Source organism: Schistocerca americana, chromosome 3, assembly GCF_021461395.2.
Source record: "Schistocerca americana isolate TAMUIC-IGC-003095 chromosome 3, iqSchAmer2.1, whole genome shotgun sequence".
Taxonomy (NCBI): domain Eukaryota; kingdom Metazoa; phylum Arthropoda; class Insecta; order Orthoptera; family Acrididae; genus Schistocerca; species Schistocerca americana.
Window position 1 is genome coordinate 19072574 of NC_060121.1, and position 20633 is coordinate 19093206.

Here is a 20633-nt window from a genome sequence, read left to right on the forward strand (position 1 = left end):
GTGCTTTGAGCAGCACCTTGGGAGACCAGTATTGGATGCCGTTGCACCAGTGCAGGTTTACTGTATCCCTTGGACCATCACATTGACCATGAACCACAGAAATTGCATTCGGATTGAATCCAAAATGCACAATGCCAACTGAAGTACAAGACGAGTGTTCTTCTTAGAGTTTGTGCTTCGAGCGGCTCCTGGGAGACCAGTATTTGATTATGATGGACCAGTGCAGGTTTACTGTATCCCTTGGACCATCACATTGACCATGAAACACAGAAATTGCATCGGGATTGAAATCAAAACGGACAATGCCAACTTAAGTACAAGAAGAGTGAATCTTCTGAGAGTTTGTGCTTTGAGCGGCCCCTGGGATACCAGTATTAGATTCCGATGCACCAGTGCAGGTTTAACTTATCCCCTGGACCTTCACATCGACCATGATACATAGAAATTGCATCGGGATTGATTACAAAAGGCACAATGGCGACTTAAGTACAAGAAGAGTGAATCTTCTAACAGTTTTTGCTTTGAGCGGCTCCTTGGGAGACCAGTATTAGATTCCGATATACCAGTGCAGGTTTACTGTCTCCCTTGGACTTTCAAATTGACCATGAAGCACAGATATCGCATCGGGGTTGAATACAAAAAGCGCAAAGCAGACTTAATTACAAGAGGAGTGAATTTTCGAAGAGTTTCAGGTTTGAGCGGCTCCTGGGAGACCAGTATTTGATTCAGATGCACCAGAGCAGGTTTGCTGTATCCCTTGGAACTTCACATTGACCATGAAACACAGATATCGCATCGGGATTGAATACGAAAGGCACAATGCCGACTTAAGTACAAGAAGAGTGAATCTTCTTAGAATTTGTGCTTTGAGCGGCTCATGGGAGACCAGAATTAGATTCCGATGCACCAGTGCAGGTTTTCTGTATCCGTTTGACCTTCACTTTGACCAAGAAACACTGAAATTGCATTGGGATTGAATACAAAACTGACACTGTCGACTTAAGTACAAGAAGAGTGAATCTTCTAAGAATTTGTGCTTTGAGCGGCTCATGGGAGACCAGTATTGGATTCCGATGCAACAGCGCAGGTTTTCTATATCCGTTTGACCTTCACATTGACCATGAAACACAGATATTCCATCGGGATTGAATATGGAAGGCACAATGCCGACTTAAGTACGAGAGGAGTGAGTCCTCCATGAGTTTGTGATTCCAGCGGCTCCTGGGATACCAGTTATAGATTCCGATGCACCAGTGCAGGTTTACCGCATCCCTTAAACCTTCACATTGACCATGAAACACTGAAATTATATCGGGATTGAATACGCAAGGGACAATGCCGACTTAAGTACAAGAAGAGTGAATCTTCTAAGAGTTTGTGCTTTGAGCGGCTCCTCGGAGACCAGTATTAGATTCCGATGCACCAGTGCAGGTTTACTGTATCCCTTGGACCTTCACATTGACCATGAAAAACAGAAATTGCATGGGGATTGAATACAAGAGGCACAGTGCCGACCTAAGTACAAGAAAAGTTAATCTTCTAAGAGTTTGTGCTTTGAGCGGCTCCAGGGAGACCAGTATTAGATTCCAATGCACCAGTGCAGGTTTACTGTAACCCTTCGACCGTCACATTGACCATGAAACACAGAAATTGCATTCGGATTGAATACAAAATGCACAATGCCGACTGAAGTACAAGAAGAGTGAATCTTCTAAGAGTTTGTGCTTTGAGCGGCTGCTGGGAGACCAATATTTGATTCCGATGCAGCAGTGCAAGTTTACAGTATCCCTTGGACTTTCACATTGACTATGAAAGACAGATTTTGCATCGGGATTGAAATCAAAACGGACAATGCCAACTTAAGTACAAGAAGAGTGAATCTTCTGAGAGTTTGTGGTTTGAGCGGCTTTTGGGATACCAGTATTAGATTACGATGCACCAGTGCATATTGAACTTATCCCTTGGACCTTCGCATCAACCATGAAACATAGAAATTGCATCGGGATTGAATACAAAAGGCATAAGGGCGCCATAAGTACAAGAAGACTGAATCTTCTAAGAGTTTGTGTTTTGAGCAGCTCCTTGGAAGTCCAATATTAGATTCCGATGCACCAGTGCAGGTTTACTGTATCCCTTGGACTTTCACATTGACCATGAAGCACAGAAATTGCATTGGGTTTGAATACAAAAGGCACAAATCCGGCTTAATTATAAGAAGAGTGAACTTTCTAAGAGTTTGTGGTTTGAGCGGCACCTGGGAGACCAGTTCTAAATTCCGATGCACCAGTGCAAGTTAACTGTATCCCTTGGACTTTCACATCGACTATGAAGCGCAGAAATTGCATTGGGGTTGAATACAAGAGCCACAAATCCAGCTTAATTATAAGAAGAGTGAATTTTCTAAGAGCTTGTTTTCTGAGCGGCTCCTGGGAGACCAGTATTAGATTCCAATGCACCAGTGGATGTTTACTGTATACCTTGGACCTTCACATTGACCATGAAACAAAGAAATTGCCTCGGGATTGAATACAAAAGGCACAATGACGACTTAAGTACAAGATGTGAGAATCTCCCAAGGTTTTGTGCTTTCAGCGGCGCCTTGGATACCAGTATTAGATTTCGATGCACCAGTGCAGGATTACCGTATCCCTTGGACCTTCACATTGACAATGAAACACAGAAATTACATCAGGATTGAATACAAATGGCACAATGACGACCTAAGTACAAGATGAGTGAATCTCCCGGCCGGCCGCGTTGGTCTAGCGGTTCTGGCGCTGCAGTCCGGAACCGCGGGACTGCTACGGTCGCAGGTTCGAGTCCTGCCTCGGGCATGGGTGTGTGTGATGTCCTTAGGTTAGTTAGGTTTAAGTAGTTCTAAGTTCGAGGGGACTTATGACCTAAGATGTTGAGTCCCATAGTGCTCAGAGCCGTTTGAGTGAATCTCCCAAGATTTTGTTTTTTGAGCGGGTCCAGGGAGACCAGTATTAGATCCCGATGCACCAGTGCAGGTTTACTGTAACCCTTGGACCATCACATTGACCATGAAACACAGAAACTGCATTCGGATTGAATACAAAATGCACAATGCCGACTGATGTGCAAGAAGAGTGAATCTTCTAAGAGATTTTGCTTTGAACGGCTCCTGGGAGACCAGTATTTGATTCCGATGCAGCAGTGCAGGTTTACTGTATCCCTAGGACCTTCACATTGACCATGAAACACAGATATCGCATCGGGATTGAATACAAAAAGCACTATGCCGACTTAATTACAAGAAGAGTGAATTTTCTAAGAGTTTGTGGTTTGAGCGGCTCCTGGGAAACCAGTATTAGATTCCGATGTACCAGTGCAGGTTTACTGTATCCCTTGGACCATCTCATTGACCATTAAACACAGATATCGCATCGGGATTGAATACAAAATACACAATGCCGACTTAGGTACAAGAAGAGTGAATCTTCTAAAAATTTGTGCTTTGAGCGTCTCATGGGAGACCTGTATTATATTCCGACGCACCAGTGCAGGTTCTCTGTATCCGTTTGACCTTCACTTTGACCATGAAACACGGAAATTGCATCGGGATTGAATACAGAAGAGAAAATGCCGACTTAAGTACAAGAAGAGTGAATTTTCTAAGAGTTTGTGGTTTGAGCGGCTCCTAGGAGACCTGTATTAGATTCCAATGCACCAGTGCAGGTTTACTGTATCCCTTGGACCTTCACATTGACCGTGAAACATAGAAATCGCATCGGGATTAAATAGAAAAGCCACAATGCCGACTTAAGTACAAGAAGAGTGAATCTTCTAAGAGTTTGTGCTTTGAGCGGCTCATGGGAGACCAGTATCAGATTCTGATGCACCAGTGCAGGTTTTCTGTATCCCTTGCACCATCACATTGACCATGAAACACAGATATTGCATCGGGATTGAATACAAAAAGCACAATGTCGACTTAAGTACAAGAAGAGTGAGTCTTCTACGAGTTTGTGCTTTGAGCGGCTCCTGGGAGACGAGTATTAGATTCCGATGCACCAGTGCAGGTTTGCTCTATCCCTTGGACCTTCACATTGAGCATAAAAGAAAGAAATTGCTTCGGAACTTGAATACAAAAAGCACATTGCCCACATATTTAAGAGAAGAGTGATTCTTCTAAGAGTTTGTGCTTTGAGCGGCTCCTGGGAGATCAGTATTAGATTCCGATGCACCATTGCATGTTTACTGTATCCCATGGACCTTCACATTGACAATGAAACACAGAAATTACATCAGGATTGAATACAAATGGCACAATGACGACCTAAGTACAAGATGAGTGAATCTCCCGGCCGGCCGCGTTGGTCTAGCGGTTCTGGCGCTGCAGTCCGGAACCGCGGGACTGCTACGGTCGCAGGTTCGAGTCCTGCCTCGGGCATGGGTGTGTGTGATGTCCTTACGTTAGTTAGGTTTAAGTAGTTCTAAGTTCGAGGGGACTTATGACCTAAGATGTTGAGTCCCATAGTGCTCAGAGCCGTTTGAGTGAATCTCCCAAGATTTTGTTTTTTGAGCGGGTCCAGGGAGACCAGTATTAGATCCCGATGCACCAGTGCAGGTTTACTGTAACCCTTGGACCATCACATTGACCATGAAACACAGAAACTGCATTCGGATTGAATGCAAAATGCACAATGCCGACTGATGTACAAGAAGAGTGAATCTTCTAAGAGTTTGTGGTTTGAGCGGCTCCTAGGAGACCTGTATTAGATTCCGATGCAGCAGTGCAGGTTTACTGTATCCCTAGGCCTTCACATTGACCATGAAACACAGAAATCGCATCGGGATTAAATAGAAAAGGCACAATGCCGACTTAAGTACAAGAAGAGTGAATCGTGTAAGAGTTTGTGCTTTGAGCGGCTCCTGGGAGACCAGTATTTGATTCCGACGCAGCAGTGCAGGTTTACAGTATCCCTTGCTCTTTTACATTGACCATGAAAGACAGATATTGCATCGGGATTGAAATCAAAATGGACAATGCCGGCTTAAGTACAAGAAGAGTGAATCTTCTGAGAATTTGTGCTTTGAGCGGCTTTTGGGATACCAGTAATTGATTTCGATGCACCAGGGATATTTAACGTATCCCTTGGACCTTCACATCGACTATGAAACATAGAAATTGCATCGGGATTGAATACAAAATGCACAATGGCGACATAAGTACAAGAAGAGTGAATCTTCTAAGATTTTGTGTTTTGAGCGGATCCTTGGGAGCCCAGTATTAGATTCAGATGCACCAGTGCAGGTTTACTGTATCCCTTGGACTTTCACATACACCATGAAACACAGAAATTGCATTGGGGTTGAATACAAAAGGCACAAATCCGGCTTAATTGCAAGAAGAGTGTATCTTCTAAGGGTTTGTGCTTTGAGCGGCTCCTGGGGCACCAGTATTTGATTACAATGCAGCAGTGCAGGTTTTCAGTATCCCTTGGACCCTCACATTGATCATGAAACACAGAAATTGCATCGGGATTGAATACAAAAGGCACAATGCCGACTGAAGTACTAGAAGAGAGAGTCTTCTACGACTTTGTGCTTAGAGCGGCTCCTGGGAGACGAGTATTTGATTCTGATGCACCAGTGCAGGTTTACTGTATCCCTTGATCCTTCACATTGACCATGAAACACAGATATTGCATCGGGATTGAATACAAAAGGCACAATGCCGACTTAAGTACTAGAAGAGAGAGTCTTCTACGACTTTGTGCTTAGAGCGGCTCCTGGGAGACCAGTATTTGATTCTGATGCACCAGTGCCGGTTTACTGTATCCCTTGATCCTTCACATTGACCATGAAACACAGATATTGCATCGGGATCGAATACAAAAGGCACAATGCAGACTTAAGTACTAGAAGAGAGAGTCTTCTACGACTTTGTGCTTTGAGCGGTACCTGGGAGACCAGTATTAAATTCCGATGCACGAGTGCAGTTTTACTGTATCCTTTGGACCTTCACATTGACCATGAAACACAGAAATTGCATCGGGATGGAATACAAAATGGACAATGCCGACTTAAGAACAAGAAAAGTGAATCTTCTAAGAGTTTGTGGTTTGAGCAGCTACAGGGAGACCAGTATTATTTCGATGCACCAATGGCAGTTTTCTGTATCCCTTGAACCGTCACATTGACGATGAAATACAGATATTGCATCGGGATTGGATACAAAATGCACAATGCCGACTGAAGTACAAGAAGAGTGAATCTATTTATAATTTGTGCTTTGAGCGGGTCATGGGAGACCAGTACTAGATTCAGACACACCAGTGCAGGTTTTCTGCATACGTTTGACCTACACTTTGACCATGAAGTACAAAAATTGCATCGGGATTGAATACAAAATGCACAATGCCGACTTAGGTACAAGAAGAGTGAATCTACTAAGAATTTGTGCTTTGGGCGGATCATGAGAGACCAGTATTAGAATCCGGCGCACCAGTGCAGGTTTACTGTATCCCTTGGACCTTCACATTGACCATGAAACACAGAAATCGCATCGGGAATAAATATAAAAGGCACAATGCCGACTTACGTACAAGAAGAGTGAATCTTCTAAGAGTTTGTGCTTTGAGCGGCTCATGGGAGACCAGTATTAGATTCCGATGCACCAGTGCAGGTTTACTGTATCCCTTGCACCTTCACATTGACCATGAAACACAGATATTGCATCGGGATTGAATACAAAACGCACAATGCCGACTTAAGTATAAGAAGAGTGAGTCTTCTACGAGTTTGAGCTTAGAGCGGCTCCAGGGGAGACGAGTATTTCGTTCTGATGCACCAGTGCATGTTTACTGTATCCCTTGGACCTTCACATTGAGCATGAAAAAAAGATATTGCATCGGGATTGAATATTAAAGGCAAAATGTCGACTTAAGTACAAGAAGTGTGAATCTTCTTAGAGTTTGTGCTTTGAGCGGCTCCTGGGAGACCAGTATTAAATTCAGATGCACGAGTGCAGGTTTACTGTATCTCTCACACCTTCAGATTGACCATAAAACACAGATATTGCATCGGGATTAAATACAAGAGGGACAATTCCAACTTAAATACAAGATGAGTGAATCTTCTAAGATTTTGTGATTTGAGCGACTCCTGGGAGACCAGTATTAGATTCCGATGCACCAGTGTAATTTTACTGTATCCCCTGGACCTTCACATTGACCATGAAACACAGAAATTGCATCGGGATGGAATACAATATGGACAATGCCGACTTAAGTACAGGAAAAGTGAATCTTCTAAGAGTTTGTGGTTTGAGCGTCTACAGGAAGACCAGTATTAGATTCCGATGCACCATTGCAGGTTTTCTGTATCCCTTGAACCGTCACATTGACGATGAAATACAGAAATTGCATGGGGATTGAATACAAAATGCACAATGCCGACTGAAGTACAAGAAGAGTGAATCTGTTTATAATTTGTGCTTTGAGCGGGTCATGGGAGACCAGTATTAGATTCAGACACACCTGTGCAGGTTTTCTGCATCCCTTTGACCTTCTCTTTGACCATGTAGTATAGAAATTGCATCGGGATTGAATACAAAATGGACAATGCCGCCTTAAGTACAAGAAGAGTGAATTTTCTAACAGTTTGTGGTTTGAGCTACTCCTGGGAGACCTGTAATAAATTCCGATGCACCAGTGCATTTTTACTGTATCCCTTGGACCTGCGCCTTGACAATGAACCTAAGAAATTGCATCGGTTTTGAATACTAAAGGCACAATAACGACTTAACTACAAGAAGAGTAAATCTTCTAAGAGTTTTTACTTTGAGCGCTTCATGGGAGACCAGTATTAGATTCAGATGCACCAGTGCAGTTTTTCTGTATGTGTTTGTCCTTCCCATTGACCATGAAACACAGAAATTGCATCGGGATTGATTACGAAAAGGACAACGCCGACTTAAGTACAAGAAGAGTGAATCTTCCAAGAGTTTGTGTATTGAGCGGCTCCTGGGAGTTCAGTATAAGATTCCGATGCACCAGTGCAGGTTTACTGTATCCCTTGGACCTTCACATTGACCATGAAACACAGAAATTGGATCGGGATGCAATAAGAAAGGAACAATGCCGCCTTATGTACTAGAAAAATGAATCTTCTAAGAGTTTGTGCTTTGAGTGGGTCCAGGGAGACCAGTATTAGATTCCGATGCACCAGTCCAGGTTTACTGTATCCCTTGGACCTTAACATTGACCATGAAAGACGGAAATTGCATCGGGATTGAAACCAAAAGGGACAATGACGACTTAAGTACAAGAAGAATGAATCTTCTGTTAGTTTGTGTTTGAGCGGCTCCTGGGATACCAGTATAAGATTCCGATGCACCAGTGCAGGTTTCACTTATCCCCTGGACCTTCACATCGACCATGATACATAGAAATTGCATCGGGATTGAATACAAAAGGCACAATGGCGACTTAAGTACAAGAAGAGTGAATCTTCTAAGAGTTCTTGCTTTGAGCGGCTAATTGTGGGACCAGTATTATATTCCGATGCACCAGTGCAGGTTTACTGTATCCCTTCGACTTTCACACTGACCATGAAGCACAGAAAATGCATCGGGTTTGAATACAAAAAGCACAAAGCCGACTTAATTACAAGAAGAGTGAGTTTTCTAAGAGTTTGTGGTTTGAGCGGCTCCTGGGAGACCAGTATTAGATTCTGATGAACCAGTGCAGGCTTACTGTATCCCTTGGATCTTCACATTGACCATGAAACACAGATATCGCATCGGGATTGAATACAAAATGCACAATGCCGACTTAGGTACAATAAGAGTGAATCTTCGAAGAATTTGTGCTTTGAGCGGCTCATGAGAGACCAGTATTAGAATCCGACGCACCAGTGCAGGTTTTCTGTATACGTTTGACCTTCACTTTGACCATGAAACACGGAAATTGCATCGGGATTGAATACAGAAGGGACAATGCCGACTTAAGTACAAGAAGAGAGAATTTTCTAAGAGTTTGTGGTATGAGCGGCTCCTAGGAGACCAGTATTAGATTCCGATGCACCAGTGCAGGTTTACTGTATCCCTTGCACCTTCACATTGACCATGAAACACAGATATTGCATCGGGATTGAATACAAAACGCACAATGCGGACTTAAGTATAAGAAGAGTGAGTCTTCTACGAGTTTGTGCTTTGAGCGGCTCCTGAGAGATCAGTATTAGATTCTGATGCACCAGTGCACGTTTACTGTATCCCATGTACCTTCACATTGACATTGAAACACAGAAATTGCATCAGGATTGAACACATAAGGCACAATGACGGCCTATGTTCAAGATGAGTGAATCTCCCAAGATTTTGTGTTTTGAGCGGGTCCAGGGAGACCAGTATTAGATTCCGATGCACCAGTGCAGGTTTACTGTAACCCTTGGACCATCACATTGACCATGAAACACAGAAATTGCATTCGGATTGAATACAAAATGCACAATGCCGACTGAAGTACAAGAAGAGTGAATCTTCTAAGAGATTGTGCATTGAGCGGCTCCTGGGAGACCAGTATTTGATTCCGATGCAGCAGTGCAGGTTTACAGTATCCCTTGGACTTTCACATTGACCATGAAAGACAGATATTGCATCGGGATTGAAATCAAAAGGGACAATGCCGGCTTAAGTACAAGAAGAGTGAATCTTCTGAGAATTTGTGCTTTGAGCAGCTTTTGGGATACCAGTAATAGATTTCCATGCAACAGTGCATATTTAACGTATCCCTTGGACCTTCACATCGACCATGAAACATAGAAATTGCATCGTGATTGAATACAAAAACCACAATGGCGACATAAGTACAAGAAGAGTGATTCTTCTAAGATTTTGTGTTTTGAGCGGCTCCTTGGGAGACCAGTATTAGATTCCGATGCACCAGTGCAGGTTTACTGTAACCCTTGGACTTTCACATTGACCATGAAGCACAGAAATTGCATTGGGGTTGAATACAAAAGGCACAAATCCGGCTTAATTACAAGAAGAGTGAATCTTCTATGGGTTTGTGCTTTGAGCGGCTCCTGGGACACCAGTATTTGATTACGATGCAGCAGTGCAGGTTTTCAGTATCCCTTGGACCCTCACATTGACCATGAAACACAGAAATTGCATCGGGATTGAATAATAAAGGCACAATGGGGCCTTATGTACAAGCAGACTTAATCTTCTAAGAGGTTGTGCTTTCAGCGGCTAATGGGAGACCTGTATTAGATTCCAATGCAGCAGTGCATTGTTTCTGTATCCCTATCACCTTCACATTGACCATGAAACACAGATATTGCATCGGGATTGAATACAAAAGGCACAATGCCGACTTAAGTACTAGAAGAGAGAGTCTCCTACGACTTTGTGCTTAGAGCGGCTCCGGGGAGACGAGTATTTGATTCTGATGCACCAGTGCAGGTTTACTGTATCCCTTGGACCTTCACATTGAGCATGAAACAAAGATATTGCATCGGGATTGAATATTAAAGGCAAAATGTCGACTTAAGTACAAGCAGTGTGAATCTTCTTAGAGTTTGTGCTTTGAACAGCTCCTGGGAGACCAATATTAAATTCCGATGCACGAGTGCAGGTTTACTGTATCCCTTAGACCTTCACATTGACCAAAAAACACACATATTGCATCGGGATTGAATACAAGAGGGACAATTCCAACTCAAGGACAAGATGAGTGAATCTTCTAAAATTTTGTGATTTGAGCGACTCCTGGGAGACCAGTATTAGATTTCGATGCACCAGTGCAGATTTACTGTATCCCCTGGACCTTCACATTGACCATGAAACACAGAAATTGCATCGGGATGGAATAGGAAAGGGACAATGAAGCCTTATGTACTATAAAAATGAATCTTCTGAGAGTTAGTGCTTTGAGCAGGTCCAGGGAGACCAGTATTAGATTCCGATGCACCAGTGCAGGCTTTCTGTATCCCTTGAACCGTTACATTGACGATGAAATACAGAAATTGTATCGGGATTGAATACAAAATGAACAATGCCGACTGAAGTACAAGAAGAGTGAATTTATTTATAATTTGTGCTTCGAGCGGGTCATGGGAGACCAGTATTAGATTCAGATGCACCAGTGCAGGTTTTCTGTATATGTTTGTCCTTCACATTGACCATGAAACACAGAAATTGCATAGGGATTGATTACGAAAAGGACAACGCCGACTTAAGTACAAGAAGAGTGAATCTTCCAAGAGTTTGTGCATTGAGCGGCTCCTGGGAGTTCAGTACTAGATTCCGATGCAACAGTGCAGGTTTACTGTATCCCTTGGACCTTCACATTGACCATGAAACACAGAAATTGCATCAGGATGGAATAGGAAAGGGACAACGAAGCCTTATGTACTAGAAAAATGAATCTTCTGGGAGTTAGTGCTTTGAGCAGGTCTAGGGAGACCAGTATTAGATTCCGATGCACCAGTGCAGGTTTTCTGTATCCCTTGAACCGTCGCATTGACGATGAAACACAGAAATTGCATCGGGATGCAATGCAAAATGCACAATGCCGACAAAAGTACAAGAAGAATGAATCTTCTAAGAGTTTGTGCTTCGAGCGGCTCCTGGGAGACCAGTATTAGATTCCGATGCACCAGTGCCGGTTTACTGTATCCCTTGGACCTTCACATTGACCATGAAATACGGAAATTGCATCGGGATTGAAACCAAAAGGGGCAAATCCGACTTAAGTACAAGAAGAGTGAATCTTCTGATAGTTTGTGCTTTGAGCGGCTCCTGGGATACCAGTATTAGATTTCGATGCACAAGTGCTGGTTTAACGTATCCCTTGGACCTTCACATTGACCATGAAAAATAGAAATTGCATCGGGATGGAATACAAAAGGCACAACGGCGACTTAAGTACAAGAAGAGTGAATCTTCTAAGAGTTCGATCTTTGAGCGGCTGCTTGGGAGACCAGAATTAGATTTCGATGCCTCAGTGCAGGTTTACCGTATCTCTTGGACCTTCACATTAACCATGAAACACAGAAATTGCATCGGGATTGAATACGTAAGGGACAATGCCGACGTAAGTACAAGAAGAGTGAATCTTCTATGAGTTTGTGCCTTGAGCGGCTCCTGGGAGACCAGTATTAGATTCCGATGCACCAGTGCATGTTTACTGTATCCCTTGGACCTTCACATTGACCATGTTACAAAGAAATTGCATCGGGATTGAATACAAAAGTCACAATGCCGACTTAAGTACAAGAAGAGTGAATCTTCTAAGAGTTTGTGCTTCGAGTGGCTCCTGGGAGACCAGTATTTGATTCCGATGCAGCTGTGCAGGTTTACTGCATCCCTTGGTGACCATGAAAGAAAGAACGTGCATCGGGATATAAATTAAAAGGGGCAATGCCGACTTAAGTACAAGAAGAGTGAATCTTCTAAATATTTGTGCTTTGAGCGGCTCCTAGGATTCCAGTAATAGATTCCGATGCACCAGTGCAGGTTTACTGTATCCCCTGGACCTTCACATTGACCATGATACAAAGAAATTGCATCGGGAGGGAATACAAAAGGATCAATGCCGACTTAAGTAAAAGAAGAGTGAATCTTCTAAGAGTTTGTGCTTCGAGCGGCTACTTGGGAGACCAGTATTAGTTTCCGATGCACCAATGCAGGTTTATTGTATCCCTTGGACTTTCACATTGACCATGAAGCAAAGATGTTGCATCGCGGTTGAATACAAAAGGCACAAAGCCGACTTAAGTACAAGAAGAGTGAATCTTCTAAGGGTTTGTGCATTGAGAGGCTCCTGGGAGACCAGTATTAGAAACCGATGCACCAGTGCAGGTTTACTGTATCCCTTGGACCTTCACATTTACCATGAAACACGGAAACTGCATCGGGATGGAATTCAAAAAGGACAATGCCGCCTTAAGTACAAGAAGAGTGAATCTTGTGAGAGGTTGTGATCTGAGCGGCTCCAGGGAGACCAGTATTAGATTCCGATGTACCAGTGCAGGTTTACAGTATCCCTTGGACCTTCACATTGACCATGATACAAAGAAATTGCATCGGGTTTGAATACCAAAGGCACAATGCCTTCCGATGCACCAGTGCAGGTTTACTGTATCCCTTGGACCTTCACATTGACCATAAAACACAGATATTGCATCGGGATCGTATAGAAAAGCACAATGCCGACTTAAGTACAAGAAGAGTGAGTCTTCTATGAGTTTGTGCTTTGAGCGGCTCCTGGGAGACCAGTATTAGATTCCGAGGAACCAGTGCAGGTTTACTGTATCCCTTGGACCTTCACATTGACCATGCTACAAAGATATTGCATCGGGATTGAATACAAAAGGCACAATTCCGACATAAGTGCAGGAAAAGTTAATCCTCTAAGAGTTTGTCCTTCGAGCGGCTCCTGGGAGACCAGTATTTGACAAGAAGAGTGAATCTTCTGAGAGTTTGTGGTTTGAGCGGCTACTCGGATACCAGTATTAGATTCCGATGCAAGAGTGCAGGTTTACTGTATCCCTTGGACCGTCACATTGACGATGAAACACAGAGTTTGCATCGAGAATGAATACAAAATGCACAATGCCGACTGAAGTACAAGAAGAGAAAATCTTCTAAGAGTTTGTGTTTCGAGCGGCTCCTGGGAGACCAGTATTTGATTCCGATGCAGCTGTTCATTTTTACTGTATACCTTGGAACTTCACTTTCACCATGAAAGACAGAAATTGCATCGAGATTGAAACCAAAAGGGACAATGCCGACTTAAGTACTAGAATTTGTGCTTTGAGCGGCTCCAGGGATTCTAGTATTAGATTCAGATGCACCAGTGCTGGTTTAACGTATCCCTAGGACCATCACAATGACCATGAAACATAGAAATTGCATCAGGATTGAATACAAAAGGCACAACGGCGACTTAAATACAAGAAGAGTGAATCTTCTAAGAGTTCGTGCTTTGAGCTGCTACTTGGGAGACCAGTATTAGATTCCGATGCACCAATGCAGGTTTACTGTATCCCTTGGACTTTCTCATTGACCATGAAACACAGAAAATGCGTCGGGATTGAATACGAAAGGGACAATGCCGACTGAAGTACAAGTAGAGTGAATTTTCTAAGAGTTTGTGGTTTGAGCGGCTCCTTTGAGACCTGTATTAGATTCCGATGCACCAGTGGAGGTTTACTGTATCCCTCGGACCTTCACTTTGACCATGACACACAGATATCGCATCGGGATTGAATACAAAAGGCACAATGCCGACTTCAGTACAAGAAGAGTGAACCTTCTTAGAATTTGTGCTTTGAGCGGCTCATGGGAGACCAGTATTAGATTTCAATGCACCAGTTTAGGTTTACTGTATCCCTTGGACCTTCATATTGACCATGAAACACAGATATTGCATCTGCATTGCATACAAAAGCCACAATGCCGACTTAAGTAGAAGAAGAGGAAGTCTTCTAAGAATTTGTGATTTGAGCGGCTCCTGGCAGACGAGTATTAGATTCCGATGCACCAGTTCATTTTTACTGTATCCCTTGGACTTTCACATTGGCCATGAAACAAAGAAATTGCATGGGGGTTAAATACTAAGAGCACGATGAGGACTTAAGTACAAGATGAGTGAATCACCTAAGAGTTTGTGTTTTCAGCGGCTCCCGGGAAACCACTATCAGATTATGATGCACCAATGCAGGCTTACCGTTTCCTTGGACCTTCACATTGACCATGAAACACAGATATTGCATCGGGACCGTATAGAAAGGCACAATGCCGACTTAAGTACAAGAAAAGTGAGTCTTCCATGAGTTTGTGCTTTGAGCGGCTCCTGGGAGACCAGTATTAGATTCCGAGGCACCAGTGCAGGTTTACTGTATTCCTTCGAAACTCATATTTACCATGAAACACAGAAATCGCATCGGGATTGAATACAAAAGCACAATGCCGACTTAAGTACAAGACGAGTGAATCTTCTAAGAATTTTTGCCTTGAGCGGCTCATGGGAGACCAGTATTAGAATCTGATGCACCAGTGCAGGTTTTCTGTATCCGTTTGACCTTCACATTGACCATGAAACACAGAAATTGCATCGGGATTGATAACAAAATGCACAATGCCGACTGACGTACAAGAAGAGTGACTCATCTAAGAGTTTGTGGTTTGAGCGGCTCCTGGGAGACCAGTATTTGATTCCGATGCAGCTGTGCAAGTTTACTGTATTTTTTGGACCTTCACATTGACCATGGAACACAGAAATTGCATCGGGATGGAATACAAAACGGACAATGCCGCCTTAAGTACTAGAAAAGTGAATCTACTGAGAGTTTGTGCTTTGAGCGGCTCCAGGGAGACCAGTATTAGATTCCAATGCACCAGTGCAGGTTTACTGTTTACGTTTGTCCTTCACATTGACCATGAAACACATAAATTGCATCGGGTTTGATTACGAAAGGGACTGTGCCGACTTAAGTACAGGAAGAGTGAATCTTCTAAGAGTTTGTGCTTCGAGCGGCTCCTGGGAGACCAGTATTTGATTCCGATGCACCAGTGCAGGTTTACAGTATCCCTTGGACCTTCACATTGACCATGATACAAAGAAATTGCATCGGGATTGAATACAAAAGGCACAATGCCGACTTAAGTACAGGAAGAGTGAATCTTCTAAGAGTTTGTGTTGCGAGCGGCTCCTGGGAGACCAGTATTTGATTCCTAAGCAGCTGTGCAGGTTTACTGCATCCCCTAGACCTTCACATTGACCATGAAAGACAGAACTTCCATCGGGATATAAATCAAAAGGGGCAATGCCGACTTGAGTATAAGAAGAGTGAATCTTCTGAGAGTTTGTGCTTTGAGCGCATCCTGGGATACCAGTATTAGATTCCGATGCACCAGTGTAGGTTTCACTTATCCCCTGGACCTTCACATCGACCATGAAACATAGAGATTGAATCGGGATTGAAAACAAAAAGCACTATGCAGACTTAATTACAAGAAGAGTGAATTTTCTAAGAGTTTGTGGTTTGAGCGGCTCCTGGGAGACCAGTATTACATTCCGATGTACCAGTGCAGGTTTACTATATGCGTTGGACCATCTCATTGACCATGAAACACAGATATCGCATCGGGATTGAATACAAAATGCGCAATGCCGACTTAGGTACAAGAAGAGTGAATCTTCTAAGAATTTGTGCTTTGAGCGTCTCATGGGAGACCAGTATTATATTCCGACGCACCAGTGCAGGTTCTCTGTATCCATTTGACCTTCACTTTGACCATGAAACACGGAAATTGCATCGGGATTGAATACAGAAGAGAAAATGCCGACTTAAGTACAAGAAGAGTGAATTTTCTAAGAGTTTGTGGTTTGAGCGGCTCCTAGGAGACCTGTATTAGATTCCAATGCACCAGTGCAGGTTTACTGTATCCCTTGGACCTTCACATTGACCGTGAAACATAGAAATCGCATCGGGATTAAATAGAAAAGCCACAATGCCGACTTAAGTACAAGAAGAGTGAATCTTCTAAGAATTTGTGCTTTGAGTGGCTCATGGGAGACCAGTATTAGATTCTGATGCACCAGTGCAGTTTTACTGTATCCCTTGCACCTTCACATTGACCATTAAATACAGATATTGCATCGGGATTGAACATAAAACGCACAACGTCGACTTAAGTACAAGAAGAGTGAGTCTTCTACGAGTTTGTTCTTTGAGCGGCTCCTGGGAGACGAGTATTAGATTCCGATGCACCAGTGCAGGTTTGCTGTATCCCTTGGACCTTCACATTGAGCATAAGAGAAAGAAATTGCTTCGGAATTTAAATACAAAAAGCACATTGCCCACTTATTTAAGAGAAGAGTGATTCTTCTAAGAGTTTGTGCTTTGAGCGGCTCCTGGGAGATCGGTATTAGATTCCGATGCACCATTGCATGTTTACTGTATCCCATGGACCTTCACATTGACAATGAATCACAGAAATTACATCAGGATTGAATACAAATGGCACAATGACGACCTAAGTACAAGATGAGTGAATCTCCCGGCCGGCCGCGTTGGTCTAGCGGTTCTGGCGCTGCAGTCCGGAACCGCGGGACTGCTACGGTCGCAGGTTCGAATCCCGCCTCGGGCATGGGTGTGTGTGATGTCCTTAGGTTAGTTAGGTTTAAGTAGTTCTAAGTTCCAGGGGACTTATGACCTAAGATGTTGAGTCCCATAGTGCTCAGAGCAATTTGAGTGAATCTCCCAAGATTTTGTATTTTGAGCGGGTCCAGGGAGACCAGTATCAGATTCCGATGCATCTGTGCAGGTTTACTGTAACCTTTGGACCATCACATTGACCATGAAACACAGAAATTGCATTCGGATTGAATACAAAATGCACAATGCCGACTGATGTACAAGAAGAGTGAATCTTCTAAGAGATTGTGCTTTGAGCGGCTCCTGGGAGACCAGTATTAGATTCCGATGCAGCAGTGCAGGTTTACAGTATCCCTTGGACTTTCACATTGACCATGAAGCACAGAAATCGCATTGGGGTTGAATACAAAAGGCACAAATCCGGCTTAATTACAAGAAGAGTGAATCTTCTAAGAGTTTGTGCTTTGAGCGGCTCCTGGGAGACCAGTATTAGATTCCGATGCACCAGTGCAGGTTTACTGTATCCCTTGGACCTTCACATTGACCATGTTACAAAGAAATTGCATCGGGGTTGAATACAAAAGGCACAAGGCCGACTTAAGTACAAGAAGAGTGAATCATCTGAAAGTTTGTGCTTCGAGCGGCTCCTGGGAGACCAGTATATGATTCCTATGCAGCTGTGCAGGTTTACTGCATCCCTTGAACCTTCACATTGACCATGAAAGACAGAACTTGCATCGGGATATAAATCAAAAGGGACAATGCCGACTTGAGTACAAGAAGAGTGAATCTTCTGAGGGTTTCTGCTTTGAGCGTTTCCTGGGATACAAGTATTAGATTCCGATGCACCAGTGCAGGATTCACTTATCCCCTGGACCTTCACATCGACCATGAAACATAGAAATTGCATCGGGATTGAATACAAAAGGCACAATGGCGACTTAAGTACAAGAAGAGTGAATCTTCTAAGAGTTTTTGCTTTGAGCGGATAATTGTGAGACCAGTATTAGATTCCGATGCATCAGTGCAGGTTTACTGCGTCCCTTCGACTTTCACATTGACCATGAAGCACAGAAATTGCATCGGGTTAGAATACAAAAAGCACAAAGCCGACTTAATAACAAGAAGACTGAATTTACCAAGATGTTGTGGTTTGAGCGGCTCCTGGGAGACCAGTATTAGATTCCGATGCACCAGTGCAGGTTTACTGTATCCCTTGGACCTTCACATTGACCATGAAACACAGATATCGCATCGGGATTGAATACAAAATGCACAATGCGGACTTAGGTACAAGAAGAGTGAATCTTCTAAGAATTTGTGCTTTGAGCGGCTCATGAGAGACCAGTATTAGATTCCGACGCACCAGTGCAGGTTTTCTGTATCCGTTTGACCTTCACTTTGACCGTGACACACGGAAATTGCATCGGGATTGAATACAGAAGGGACAATGCCGACTTAGGTAAAAGAAGAGTGAATTTTCTAAGAGTTTGTGTTTTGAGCGGCTCCTAGGAGACATGTATTAGACTCCAATGCACCAGTGCTGGTTTACTGTATCCCTTGGACCTTCACATTGACCGTGAAACACAGAAATCACATCGGGATTAAATAGAAAGGGCACAATGCCGACTTAAGTACAAGAAGAGTGAATCTTCTAAGAGTTTGTGCTTTGAGCGGCTCATGGGAGACCAGTATTGGATTCCGATGCACCAGTGCAGGTTTACAGTATCCCTTGCACCTTCACATTGACCATGAAACACAGATATTGCATCGGGATTGAATACAAAAGGCACAATAGCGACTCAAGTACAAGAAGAGTGAATCTTCTAAGAGTTTTTGCTTTGAGCGGCTCCTTCTGAGACCAGTATTAGATTCCGATGCACCAGTGCAGGTTTACTGTAACCCTTGGACTTTCACATTGACCATGAAGCACAGAGATTGCATTGGGGTTGAATACAAAAGGCACAATTCTGGCTTACTTACAAGAAGAGTGAATCTTCTAAGAGTTTGTGCTTTGAGCGGCTCATGGGAGATGAATATTAGATTCCGATGCACCAGTGCAGGTTTACTGTATCCCTTGCACCTTCACATTGACCATGCAACACAGATATTGCATCGGGACTGAATACAAAACGCACAATGCCGACTTGAGTATAAGAAGAGTGAGTCTTCTTTGAATTTGTGTTTTGAGTGGCTCCTGAGAGACCAGTATTAGGTTCCGATGCACCAGTGCAGGTTTACTGTAACCCTTGGACCATCACATTGACCATGAAACACAGAAATTGCATTCGGATTGAATACAAAATGCACAGTGCCGACTGAAGTACAAGAAGAGTGAATCTTCTAAGAGATCGTGCTTTGAGCGGCTCCTGGGAGACCAGTATTTGATTCCGACGCAGCAGTGCAGGTTTACAGTATCCCTTGGACTTTTACATTGACCATGAAAGACAGATATTGCATCGGGATTGAAATCAAAATGGACTATGCCGGCTTAAGTACAAGAAGAGTGAATCTTCTGAGAATTTGTGCTTTGAGCGGCTTTTGGGATACCAGTAATAGATTTCGATGCACCAGGGTTATTTAACGTATCCCTTGGACCTTCACATCGACTATGAAACATAGAAATTGCATCGGGATTGAATACAAAAGGCACAATGGTGACATAAGTACAAAAAGAGTGAATCTTCTAAGATTTTGTGCTTTGAGCGGCTCCTTGGGAGACCAGTATTAGATTCCGATGCACCAGTGCAGGTTTACTGTATCCCTTGGACTTTCACATTGACCATGAAACACAGAAATTGCATTGGGGTTGAATACAAAAGGCACAAATCCGGCTTAATTACAAGAAGAGTGTATCTTCTAAGAGTTTGTGCTTTGAGCGGCTCCTGGGACACCAGTATTTGATTACGATGCAGCAGTGCAGGTTTTCAGTATCCCTTGGACCCTCACATTGACCATGAAACACAGAAATTGCATCGGGATTGAATAACAAAGGCACAATGCCGACTTAAGTACAAGAAAACTGAATCTTCTAAGGAGTTGTGCTTTCAGCGGCTCATGGGAGACCAGTATTAGATTCCGATGCAGCAGTGCATTGTTTCTGTATCCCTATCACCTCCACATTGACCATGAAACACAGATATTGCATCGGGATTGAATACAAAAGGCACAATGCCGATTTAAGTACTAGAAGAGAGAGTCTTCTACGACTTTGTGCTTTGAGCGGTACCTGGGAGACCAGTATTAAATTCCGATGCACGAGTGCAGGTTTACTGTATTCCTTGGCCCTTCACATTGGCCATAAAACACAGATATTTCATCGGGATTGAATACAAGAGGGACAATTCCGACTTAAAGACAAGATGAGTGAATCTTCTAAGATTTTGTGCTTTGAGCGACTCCTGGGAGGCCAGTATTAGATTCCGATGCACCAGTGCCAATTTACTGTATCCCTTGGACATTCACATTGACCATGAAACACAGAAATTGCA